Consider the following 13,722-nt stretch of genomic DNA (forward strand, 5'->3'; position numbering starts at 1 on the left):
CACACGCGCAACCGAGATGGAGGATTGTAGACCTGGATGTCAAAGCAGTGTGTTATGTGCAATGAATTACTTCATTAATTAGTAAACTGGAATGGTGTACCACTACCTTTCTTTAAAAATCTATAACAGAAAGGGATTATAATTCATTACTTTCAGTTACTTGTTACCTTGGTGTGTTCTGACATAGTGTAAGCAATGGGAAGGAGTCAATTGATCCTTTTCTATGGGTCACGAACAAGATGTAGAGGAGGGAAAGAGACGTGTTAAAAATGTCCTGAATGCAGTCTAAGGAAGGAGTGTCAAACTGTGTTGTTGAAGGCTTTCATGGCCGGAATCACAGGGTTGTTGTGACTTTTCCGGGTTGTACAGCCATGTTTCTGAAGCATTCTCTCCTGACGTTTCACCCACATCTATGGCAGGCATCCTCAGAGGTTGTGAGATATATTGGAAAAACTAAGCAAGAAAGGAAAAACGAGTGTCAAACTCATTTTCAGGGAGGGCCTTATCAGCCTTATGTCTAATGATCAGAAACACAGGAGTTGGAGTCCAGCAACTGGAGGGCCACATGAAATGACATGGCGGGCCGGATTCAGCCTGCAGACCTTGTGTTTTGGCACAAGTGGTATAAGGTTAGCCGGAATTTTTTAAAAAGTTTGAAGAACTAGGGTTGTTGTATGTTTTCCGGGCTGTGTGGTCATGTTCCAGAAGCATTCTCTCCTGACGTTTCACCCACATCTATGGCAGGCATCCTCAGAGGTTGTGAGGTATGGAGAAACTAAGCAAGGAAGGTTTACATATATCTGTGGAAAGTCCATGGTGAGAGAAGATCTCTTGTCAGTTGGAGGCCAGTGAGAATGTTGTAGTTAATCACCTAAATTAGCATTGAATAGCTTCATCTCCTGGCTTCTTCCTGCTTGGGGGCATCCAAGCCTGTGGACAACTTCAACAGAAAGGAGGAAACCATGAAAATGAACAAAATCTGGCTACCAGCATTAAAAAACTCAAAAATCAGAACAGTAAATAAAAAGCAACACTCTGAAAACAGGGGAGTTCCAGATATGAATCAACCAGGGGCAGCTAATGACTTTGAACTTTCATTTTTAAAAGTAAAATTGGAAGCTTTATGTCAGATGCTGCCTTAAAAATGGATGTATTCTCCCAAAACTCAGAAAGGCAGTCTTTGGGACAGCTGCATTTCGGACATATCCGAAATCTGTCCTAATCTGTTGAACGTAGTTTGGGATTCCTCTGCATAGCACGGCTATCCCTCCCCAACCCGAAGACAAAGCTTTTTGATTGCAGCTAAACCATTTGGGTGTCTCACCTTTTGTCATAATACTTCCAATGACAGAGTAACAAGGAACTTACTTATACTTACAGAAACCCTCTGTTCAGCAGATGGTCTGAACATCTGATATAACTAATGACCGTGCTGTTAAAGATGGGTTTTTATTAAAGTGGACCGTCACAGGCTTGACCTTAGCCAAATGACTAAGCCTATACATGCTACTGAAATCTATATGCAAGTAGGAAAGACACACGAAGCTCCCCTCCATCAAGTTGATGTTTCCCTGTCAGGATAAGCATTTTCTATCCCCTAGTAGTTCATCACTCATGGTTAATCTAGGCATTCCACAAATTGAGATGGTTGAACCTGAGAAAGTGGAATCCATTCTTTTGTTACTAATTGGAGGTGGCAGGAAATTGCACAGATGTATGTGCATGAGTAGAAAATTATCAAAATAGAGAGTAGACTCTAGTTAAAGTCTACTTTACAGTGTGATTAAAATCCAGGAAAAATGTTAAAACAGCATCAGGATCCATCAAAACATTGACCGTCTTTGAAGCATCGAAAGTCCACCATTCTCATTTAAGTGGGACAATTTATCTGTTCCCCATTTTACACTCAAACTCAGGCCATATAAAATCCATATAAAATGCCATATAAAATCCAGATTATCTGTTTTGAACTGCATTATATGGCATATAATCCAGTTCAAATCAGATAATTTGGATTATCTGCTTTGATAATATGGGAGTATGGAAGGGGCCTTAGAAGATCTACCCTCCCAAAGGGTTTAGCACATTGAACCTTTGAAATCCAGACTAAAAACTCAAAATATATCAATTATCCCAATGACATCTACTTCACTTGGCCTGAAATCTAAAATGTTATAGGTGTGGATGTGGAACAGAATGTTGGGCTGGATCTACACTGCCAAATAATGCAATTTGAACTGCCATTGTAGACTCATAATGCAATTCAAACCACTTTGTTTGGCAGTGTAGATTTAGGCTCAGACTTCCTAAATGCTCCAAATGTAGACCAGGAGTACATATACACTACAAAGTCCCAGCACTTCAATGTCACTTTAAATGTCACAGTTCAATCTTATGGACTCCTGGGAATCCCACCTATTTGAATAATAAAACTAGAGCTGTCTTACAAAGAATTTGAAGCATCTGATCAGACTACAAATCTCAGGAATCCATGGGACTAATCCGTACTATAATGGTGCAGATAGGAGCCCCCGGTGGCACAGTGTGTTAAAGCGCTGAGCTGCTGAACTTTCTGACTGAAAGGTCGCAGGTTCGAATCCAGGGAGCGAAGTGAGCGCCCGCTGTTAGTTCCAGCTTCTGCTAATCTAGCAGTTTGAAAACATGCAAATGTGAGTAGATCAATAGGTACTGCTCCAGCGGGAAGGTAACAGCATTCCATGCAGTCATACCAGCCACATGACCTAGGAGGTGTCTACTGAGTACGCCGGCTCTTCAGCTTCGAAATGGAGATGAGCACCAACCCCCAGAGTTGGACACAACTAGACTTAATGTCAGGAGAAAACCGTTACCTATCTACAGAAAATTGTATTTGCTTATCCTTATGTGAAAAGAGCTAGTGTATTGATTTGAGCATTGGACTGTGGTTCTAGTGACCAGGGTTGAAATCCCCACTTGGCCCTGGAAAATCAATGAATGAATTTAGACAAGGAACATTCCCTCAACCTCAGAAGAAGGCAAAGGCAAATCTCACCAAAAAAACATGAACTGACAGTTGGACAGTATTGCAGTTGAACTGAGCTGTGAACACACTTTTTAGAACAATCAAATAGTGCAAAACTTTTTAAAAAAATAGTCCAAGATAAGTTGAAGATCATTTCAGGAGGTTTGTGCATATTGTGGCCAAATACTCACAATGCAATCTCATCATGCTGAGATGACTAGAAGATACGTGGGAAATCTCAGGAGCAATTAATGTGATGCCAGCAGAAAGATCTAGAAACACCAAGGATGGTCAAAAAGACATATGAAGTAATCCAAGAATAAATCAAACCTGATCTCTCACTAGAAATCTAAATAACTAACATGAGTCAATATGACTCATTAGAAAAGATAATAATATTGAAGGCAGTAGGAAAAGAGGAAGACCAAATAACCGGTAAATCAATTTCAATATTACTACAGTAGAGTAGAGTGGATTATCCAACGCATTTTTGTAGTCAATGTTTTCAATATATCATGATATTTTGTCGCGAAATTCGTAAATACAGTAATTACTACATAGCATTACTGCGTATTGAACTACTTTTTCTGCCAGATTTGTTGTATAACATGATGTATTGGTGCTTAATTTGTAAAATCATAACCTAATTTGATGTTTAATAGGCTTCTCCTTAATCTCTCCTTATTATCCAACATATTCGCTTATCCAACGTTCTGCCGACCCGTTTATGTTGGATAAGTGAGACTCTACTGTACTAATAATAATTTTATTTTTGTACTCCACCTCCATCTCCCCAGAGGGACTCGTAATAATTTACATATGGCAGAAAGTGCCAATAGCAACACATAAAATAAACACACACTAAAGGTAAAGGTTTCCCCTGACATTGTCCAGTCGTGTCCAACTCTGGGGGTTGGTGCTCATCTCCATTTCTAAGCCGAAGAGCCTGCGTTGTCCATAGACACCTCCAAGGTCATGCGGCTGGCATGACTGCATGGAACACCTTTACCTTCCCGCCGGAGTGATACCTATTGATCTACTCACATTTGCATGTTTTCGAACTCCTAGGTTGGCAGAAGCTGGAGCCAACAGCAGGTACTCACTATGTCAAATGGGATAGAAGCTGGAGCTAACAGCGGGCACTCACTGTGTCAAATGGGATAAAAGTGCTGTGCTGTATCATAATTGCAGTAGGATTGCTGATGATCAGGAATCTTGGACATCTCATTATCAAAGAGCTTCCCATAGGTCTAAGCCAGTGGTTCTCAACCTGAAGTCCTCAGATGTTTTTGGCCTACAGCTTCCAGAAATCCCAGCCAGTTTACCAGCTGTTAGGATTTCTCGGAGTTGAAGGCCAAAAACATCTGGGGACCCCAGGTTGAGAACCACTGGTCTAAGCCCAAGTTAACAACTTATCAGACCAAGTTCGAAAAGTCTCCATAGATGAAGCATTCACTGAGCCTGTGGATTTTGATGTGGTTGTATCCCTGCCTGCTTTTCAGCCACATCAGTTATTACTGAAAGTCTCATCCTCTCCTTGCCCTCATTGGTTGGAGAGGAAGAGAGCAAAGACACAACAAAGGCAGCCGTAATTGTAGCACTTATCCTCTTTATCTGGTGGTGGTGGTTTTTCTTCTTCCCCAACATGAGAACAGTAGTAAATAACTTTGAAGCAATAGACTAATCAATGTAGACCTTTAAAATTCAGGAAAGGGGAAAATATTCTGCACATATATAGTTCAGTAAATTGCAGGGATGAAACCGCACACTACCAGTGTGGGTACTGCCAGCGACCACTTAATATCTTATTTTAAAGAACAAAATGAATTATTCATTGCCACATAAAATAAAACAACTCAAGTGTTATTCATAGCACTTAAATACTTAGCTTCCATAATCTTTTGATGTTCATGCTTCTTTTACTTATTAGTAAGGATGCGGGTAAATGTTACTGGAGATCTGTGGAGAAGTTAATTATGATGGGAAGTATTTGCCATCAGTTAAGTGAAGGAAAAAGAGAATGCACAAATGTCATGGAACCCAGTTACAGGGCTTTGGTAATTCAGCCCTGCAACTGGGAGTCATAACATAAACAATCCCAGAAGCACCTGGCAGAAGAAGATAGGATACGCCTGGGAACTTGGGACCGAAAGTATAAACAGTTATAATTGGTTTAGTGTGTGAAAATGGTAGTAATGTGATATTGGAGGTGGGACTTGATGATGATATTTACGTGTGGCGTTACGTAGCATCAAAAGTTATAAAAATAGTTGTATGTAAACATTGAGTCATTCTTGACTTTTCCAAAGTCGTGTGTTCTTCAATAAAGATTGGATTTGAGAGCAGTTATCTCTAATCTGCGTTCAGACTGATCCTTTGAAGTGAGCAGGACAATTAAGTCAAGAATCCAGTTCTCACCCTCCTGCAAACTTGCAGTGAAGTGATAATGAGCAGGGAAGGAGATCAAAGCCATGACGGAGCAAAGGGGCCTCCGCTGGGAGCTCGGCCGTTGGCAGAAGAGACATTGCAAGCCATAGCTTCCTCTACGGGGTACCCCAAGCCGGACGGCGTGACTCAGAGGATTCCCAGAGGGGGAAGAGGCGTTCCGGCGGCGGCAGAAACCAGTTGGGGATCTGGAGGAAGCATGCCGGAGACCGTGGCCCTGCGGCTATCCATCCTGGAAACTCATTTATCCAGGCTGTCGGATACCGTGGGGAGGATAGTGCCAATATTGGAAGAGAATCTCCAAAAAGAGCACATCCGATATGGCGCCGAGAGAGAGCCAAGCAAAGGAGATGATTGAAGTCAGAGGGGACAGCGAGCTTCAACGCAGAGTCCCGCGGTGGCAAGGGACGAGGGAGACGAGGAATATTGGCAAGAGCTTGAGTTCCGGGACAGAATGGCGCGCGAAGTGGAGCGCCAGCAAACTCTGGGAATTCTGAGGCCGCCAACCCCAACAGAGCTCCCAACCCCCCAAATGGGAGTCGGAGTAGAAAGACCACTGGGGCCAGGGATCGGGTCCAGTGGATTAGCAGACGAAGGCGGAGAGCAGCAGGAGATCCAGGAAGAGGAGGAGGATGTGCCGTACGACGAGGAAAGGCGAGATGCGGGGGCTACAGCGAGGCCAATATGCGGATGGGGTGAAGGGCCGACAGCGGCGGCAGGATTTCGGGAGCCGCGCAGAATGACCACCGGAGTGGGGCGCGGCGTGTTCCAAGGGGCCATCCAAGGAAACCCGATGCAACCCTTCCCCATGCCTCCCAGACAGCATCAACGGGCCGCTGAATGGATGCCAAGAAGGGAAGATCTCAAGCTAGAATACGGAGGGGAATCAGATGAACTGAACTTTTTTCTAATTAGCATCAGAGGATACATGGAAGACAACGCACACACATTCCCCTCCGAAGCAAGCAGGGTTCGAGCCATCGGCAACACACTAAAGCGAGGAGCAGCCAGCTGGTATGTGCAACTACATGCCAGACGCGACCCATGCCTGAGGTCAGTGCCCCGCTTCCTCGCCGCACTGGAAAACCGGTTCAGAGACCGGCTAGAGCAAGTGAGGGCTCGAGACCAGCTGAAAGGAATAAAGCAGAGGGACAAAACGGTGCCCGAGTACGCGGAGGAGTTCCTCCACCTCGCGGAAAGGGTGCCAGAGTGGTCTGAAGTGACCAAAGTGGAATTATTTAAAGAGGGACTACGCCCCGAGATTTTCAGCTGGGCAGCGCACAGAGATGACCCCGAAAAGCTCCAGGGATGGATTCAACTAGCGGGGCGCGTTGAATCCACCCTGGCCCAAGTAAAGCGCTTCAGGAGCAGCGGCGGCCAGCAAAGACCGGTGGCGAGAGGTCGAGGAGAAACGAGGAAGCAGGAAAGACCCGGAGGGAGGCCGGGGATTCCCTCCAGAGGAGACAACAACAAACCTAAACCGGGATGCTTTGTATGTGGGAAGACGGGCCATCGAGCAGCAGAATGCTGGGCCCGGAAGGGGGAGCCGCCAAAACCCTCAAAGCCCAAGCCAGCAACCGGGAGGCGTGCGGAGGAGGAGGTGCAAGCCCCAGAACCTTCAGAAAAATTGGTGAGTCGGGACAAACGTATGATAGTAGTGCCAATCTGCCTCTCGGGGCTAGAGAACCGGGCCACCTGCAAAGCATTTGTGGATTGTGGTTGTTCCAGAAATATTATAACTCCGGAATTAGCAGGAGCGTTGAAATGCCAGCAGATGGCGCTTGACTCCCCAATTGCGTTTTCGCAGCTAGACGGATCAGTTGCTACTGGGGAAGTATCTACAAAGGAAATACAGGGGGTCCCATGTAAAATAGGCAAATGGGAAGGAAGAATATCCTTTGTGATAGCCCCTATTGCCACATACCACGTAATATTAGGGATACCATGGCTCGAACAGGCAAATCCTGAAGTAGATTGGAGAGGAAAGAGCCTAGCATTTAAAGAACAGCAGACGCAATGGGAGATAAGCAAGATTGCAGAAGAGGAGGACGAGGGAGATGAAGAAGGTGAAATAGACCCACAGCTGTTGCCACATGAATACAGAGACTTTGTGGATGTGTTCAATCAGAAAGAGGCAAGTAAATTACCCCCCAAAAGGAATATAGAAGTAGAAATTGAAATAACCCCAGGAGCAAACTTACCAAAACCAAAAGTGTATCCCATGTCTGTGCAGGAAAAGGAGGAATTGAGGAAATACATTGATAAAAACCTGGCGCGAGGCTTCATTAAGCCATCCAATTCTCCTCTCGGGGCCCCAGTGTTATTCAGGAGAAAGAAAGACAACTCCCTAAGATTGTGCATTGATTATCGAAATTTAAATGCAATTACTAAGGACAATAAATACCCTATGCCCTTAGTAAAGGATTTAATTACCGTATTGAAGAAAGGGAGCATATTTACTAAACTTGATTTAATTGAAGCGTATCATAAATTAAGAATAAAACCGGAGGATACTTGGAAAACTGCATTTTCCTGCGCATTCGGCCATTTTGAATATAAAATTTTGCCTTTCGGTTTAAAAAATGGAGGCAGCTGCTTTATGCAGCTTATAAATGAAATACTGCACCCATTGTTGTACAGAGGGGTATTCATATTTCTTGATGATATCTTGATCGTGACTGAAGATAAGGAAAAGCACGTGAAATTGGTCCGGGAAGTTTTGCAGAGACTAAGAGAAGCAAAGCTGTACGCAAAACTGTCCAAATGTGAATTTAATAAAACTCAAATTGACTTTCTGGGGTATCGGATATCTCCAGAAGGGTTAGCTATGGACCCAGCTAAAGTATCAGATGTAAAAGAATGGGGAGTGCCTCAAACAAGGAGGCAATTGCAATCATTTCTGGGGTTTGCAAATTTTTACAGATCCTTCATAAAAGGCTTCGCGCAAATAACCGCACCCCTTACTGAACTTTTAAAAACAAAAGGGAAAGGGGAGACAGCAAAAGTAAAAGCTCCTGGCGCCAGACTAAGTTGGACGCCAGAATGCCAAAAGGCATTCGAAACCCTAAAAGAATGCTTCACAGAAGGACCCATCCTAAAACACCCCGATATCAGGAGTCCTTTCATAATCCATTGCGATGCCTCAGACTGTGCATACGGGGCAGTACTATTGCAAAAAGATCAAAATGGGAACTTAAAACCCTGTGGATATTTGTCCCGGAAGTTCAGCGAAACTGAAAAAAGTTGGCCAATATGGGAAAAAGAGGCATTAGCCATATTAAAAGCCTTAGAATGCTGGCGACACTTCCTCGAAGGAAGCGGAATCCCATTTGAAATTTGGTCTGACCATAAGAACCTCCAGTATTTAAAATCTCCTAGAAAATTATCTCCCAAACAAATTAGATGGGCGCAATACTTCAGCAGATTCGATTTCCAATTAAAGTTCTTTCAAGGGAAGCAGAATGTCTTGGCAGATGCTCTTTCACGCATGCCTCAACACGAAGGCATAACCACAGCAAAAGAAGGAACAATATTCTCTGATAAACAATGGGGCTTAGCTGTCAGGACAAGAGCACAAACCCAAAAAGAGAACGCTGCTATGGTTGAACTCGGCGGGGAAGATAATTGGGGAAACGAACTGAAACAGTCTTATGAAGGAGACCAGTGGATCGCATCCAATGCGGAACAGGGGGAGCAGAAGGGGGGATTTTGGTTTGTGAACAAGAAACTGTATATCCCAGCAACATTAAGGATCAAGATTTTGCATCGTTTTCACAATAACCAGAGCGCTGGTCATACAGGAATTACAAAAACAACAAAAGCAATAGCAAAACATTGCTGGTGGCCAGGGATGAGGAAGGACATAAAGAACCATGTGGTTCAATGTGATGATTGTGCCAGAAATAAATCGAGAGGAGGGAAACCAATGGGATTATTACAAACAGTAGCAGAACCTACCAGACCTTGGGAATGTGTAGCTATGGACTTTGTGGGGGAACTACCGGTTAGCAAAGGACATCGTTATATTTGGACAGTATTAGACCTGTTTTCTAAACAGGCCCACTTTATAGCACTGCCGAAACTACCATCAGCCGAGAAACTAGCTGAATTGTACATAAACCACATTTACAAACTGCATGGATGTCCCAGTAGAGTGGTCAGTGACAGAGGAGTACAATTCACAGCAAAATTTTGGGAAAAATTCTTGGAAATGCTAGGAGCAGAAAGGAGTTTAAGTTCTGCGTTTCACCCCATGACAAATGGGGCGGTAGAACGTACTCAGCAGACACTTGGGCAGTTCCTTCGAATGTATTCTAACATGAGACAAAATGACTGGTCTCGGTGGTTGGCTTTGCAGAACTAGCTATTAATTCAACTATACATTCAGCAACAAACAAAACCCCCTTTGAAGTGGTTTACGGATATGAAATACAGCCTCTGCCCCAGCTGCCAAGATGGACAGAGAATGAGGGAACAGAAGGGGGGAAATGGAAAACGCAAATGATGGAATGCTGGAGTCAAGTGACTGCATCCTTAAAGGAAGCACACAAAAAGTATAAAGTGTTCGCAGATAGAAAGAGGGTGGAAGGTGATAAATTGGAGAAAGGAGATTTAGTGTGGTTAAGTACCCAAAACATCAAACTGGGGCTACCTTCGAAAAAATTGGGCCCAAAATATATTGGACCATTTAGAATACAGGGTGTTATCAACGAAGTGACTTTCCAGTTGGCATTGCCAAAAAGTTTAGGGAAAATACACCCTGTATTCCATCGTAGCTTACTGAAAAAATATATGGGTACTTTGGACAAAATGGACACATAGAATTATTGTTTTGTTTCAGATTTGTGATGAAGGAAGAACCGAAGCGGAGGACGAAGAAAAGGAGGGCACCATGTCATGGAACCCAGTTACAGGGCTTTGGTAATTCAGCCCTGCAACTGGGAGTCATAACATAAACAATCCCAGAAGCACCTGGCAGAAGAAGATAGGATACGCCTGGGAACTTGGGACCGAAAGTATAAACAGTTATAATTGGTTTAGTGTGTGAAAATGGTAGTAATGTGATATTGGAGGTGGGACTTGATGATGATATTTACGTGTGGCGTTACGTAGCATCAAAAGTTATAAAAATAGTTGTATGTAAACATTGAGTCATTCTTGACTTTTCCAAAGTCGTGTGTTCTTCAATAAAGATTGGATTTGAGAGCAGTTATCTCTAATCTGCGTTCAGACTGATCCTTTGAAGTGAGCAGGACACACAAACACTTTGTGACTACCTTTACTAACGGTTGCTTGGAATGATCCAACTTTGGACCACAGAATCATAGAGCTACAAGGTCTTATAGGCCATTTTACCCAATCCCTTCCTCGGCACTAGGAATTAAGAGCTCCAGCGTTTCAAATATATGTCTCCTTAGCCCATGTTGGAAGATCCCCAACATAGAAGAGACTGTCACTTCATGTCAAGGACAGAACGCCACAAGATTCACAGTAACAAAGTTTATTAGGTTACAAAACTCAAAACAAGCCCGTAAAACACAAGGGCCAGGCAGTATTTGCCTTTAGGAGCAAAAAGGGGCAAAATAAATGTTCAAAAGATAAACCGAATTAAACCGGAGTTTAATCCGGGTAAAAAACAAACTGCTTGCTTCAGCCTGAATATAAACAAAACGAGAGCCAAGAACAAAAGATACAAAGAATGCAGCTAATTGGCAGCAGATTCCTCTCTGCTGCCAACACAGTGTTTAGAGTAACTTGCGTCGCTCCCACACACACACAGCAGACAGGATTTCCAGCACGAACAGATCAGCTAGGGAATGCAGCAGAAGAGTAGACCAGTTCCGTTCCGTAGTTCAAAGCCAGAAGCAGACGTTTGTAGTTTTCCCAAGTCCAAGAAGGGGATGAAGCCAAGCCGTGGTCAGTTCAGTCCGGGTATTCAAAGCAGGAGATGGCGTCCGTCAAGAAGACGACGGAAGGTCAAGCTAATAAGAGTAAGCACAGGTTTGCACAAACAAATGCCCACACAATCCCTCCCGCCGTCTGACCCTGGATTCCAATCAACTTACGTCTCAGCACAGGAAAGCACACAAGTCTTCAGGGAAGCGTCCCACACACACACGGATCCCAAGCGTTTGCCCAGATTACCTTGCCCAACGCAATTTGCAATTGCTCCCAAGCCCCATTTTATGCCAGTTACAAATCTTCATCACTGTCAGCTGTCCTCCTTAACCCGGGCGTTTCCTCATCACTTTCCTCGTCAGAGCTGGAACACCTCTGACTACGCCCAGCAGCATCTCCAGCTGTGGATCCCGTCCCATCCCTCCAGCTAAGCCATGGATCTGATCCTGAAGGTCCCCATTCATCTTCTGCCCCATCATGGCCAGTGGCACCCAATTCCTCCCTTACCCGAGTCCAATCCATCTCATCCTCCTCCGAGCTAACCTGCCCCTCCTCCATTCTCTCCGTAAATCCCTCGAAAGACTCTTCATCAGATGGTGCTGCAAATATGTCTCGCAGTCTTTTTCTCTCTCGCTCCTCGAGAGTATCCGACTCTCGAGGAGTCTTACGCCCACGCCTGTCAGTAACAGAGCCATGAGGCTCAATCATAACACTTCATAATTAGTTGGTTCCATTGTCAAAACGTTCCTCCTCATATTCAATCAGACTATAAAAAGGTAAAGGTTTTACCCTGACAGTAAGTCTAGTCGTGTCCGACTCTGGGGGTTGGTGCCCATTTCCATTTCTAAGCCAAAGAGCTGGCATTATCTGTAGACACCTCCAAGGTCATTGGCAAGCATGACTGCATGGAGCACTGTTATCAGACTATATCCTTCCTCTAATGGAAGATCTGATAAACCAGCAATAACTTGACTCGTGGCTTTCATGTCAATTGGCTAGCAAATCTGTTCTGAGTTTTAGACTGAATTTTAATTAAGCTGCTCAGAACAGCTTTTTTATAGTTCAGAGCATGGATTCACTGTCCATCTATCATCAGAGCTACTAGCCACTACTGGCTAGAACTAACTTTGCCATTTAGGTAACAGAAAAGACATCTTTGCTGAAACAAAACAGTGACCCTCTTGGTATTCACTTGGATCCAGGATCACCTATGGATACCAAAGTCCACAGATGGTCAAGTCCCCTAATATAAAGGTAAAGGTTTCCCCTGACATTAAGTCCAGTCGTGTCTGACTCTGGGGGTTGGTGCTCATCTCCATTTCTAAGCCGAAGAGCCGGCGTTGTCCATAGACACCTCCAGGTCATGTGGCCAGCATGACTGCATGGAGCGCCGTTACCTTCCTGCCGGAGCGGTACCTATTGATCTACTCACATTGGCATGCTTTCGAACTGCTAGGTTGGCAGGAGCTGGAGCTCCCCGGATTCAAACCTGCATCCTTTCGGTCCCCTTATATACAATGGTGTAATAAAATGCTGCTGCTCAATCGCATAGTCGTTTCCAACTCTTCATGACCTCATGGACCAGTACATGCCAGAGCTCCCTGTCGGCCGTCGCCGCCCCCAGTTCCTTCAAGGCCAGTAATAAAATAGTGCTCCTTATATAAAATTGTATTACAATTAATACAACAGTAGTCCTTCCCTTCCTTTAACATTTGTCTTCCAAATCATCCTATTTTTTCCCTCCCACCCTCTCTCCTCAACCACATGACAAAAGGCTCTGCCTGACTTACCAGGTGGAGAGGTTGCGGCAGTTGGGTGCCCTCCCAACCACCATGGAAGTGAAGGGGCTTCTTTTTCCCTTAGGCAGTGGGAGAAGTTCCCGCCAGAGGGGCAGCCCTGAGCCGGCTGCCCGTGAGAAGTGCAGGCAGCCTTAAAAGGCTGTGAAAGACCACACCAAGCAGCGTGCCTTTCCTGTGTCCCAGCCCGCCTACCCCTTTAAAAATGTTGTTAAAGTTTGATAGTTTCTGTTAAGTATTGTTCCTTTGTCACAACTTTATGGCATGTGGCATGGACCCTGGATCTGGCTTGCATATCCCCTCTGTGACGCCTCTAGGCTGCGTGAGCACTGGAAACCAGACACAGAGGCCAATAAACAATCTAATATCTTTATTAAAGCAATAAAAGAGTCAAACAAAAATAAGCAGAGTATATAGTCCAGTAATAGTCCTTTTAGGAAAGGTCAAATATAGTCCAGTAATATAAAATTAGATGTTTAGTATTAGAGTTCAAAGTTTTAAATCCAATAACCGAAACACACTCAAACTTCCAAGCAGTTTGAGTGGGGAATAAAGCAAGGTCTTTCAAAGAGTTCCAGGTTC

The 13,722-nt window shown here is 44.2% G+C and overlaps 1 long non-coding RNA gene across 1 annotated transcript; it reads right to left on the minus strand.

Annotated features, from left to right (window-relative positions):
- Positions 1 to 10,930: 10,930 nt before the first annotated feature.
- LOC134293621 (uncharacterized) lies at positions 10,931 to 12,160 on the minus strand. The gene is made up of 2 exons (XR_010000574.1): positions 11,512 to 12,160; positions 10,931 to 11,427 (listed from the first exon to the last, which is right to left on the minus strand). It is a non-coding gene; the product is annotated as an uncharacterized LOC134293621 (long non-coding RNA).
- Positions 12,161 to 13,722: the final 1,562 nt, after the last annotated feature.

Source organism: Anolis carolinensis, unplaced genomic scaffold, assembly GCF_035594765.1.
Source record: "Anolis carolinensis isolate JA03-04 unplaced genomic scaffold, rAnoCar3.1.pri scaffold_9, whole genome shotgun sequence".
Lineage (NCBI taxonomy): Eukaryota > Metazoa > Chordata > Lepidosauria > Squamata > Dactyloidae > Anolis > Anolis carolinensis.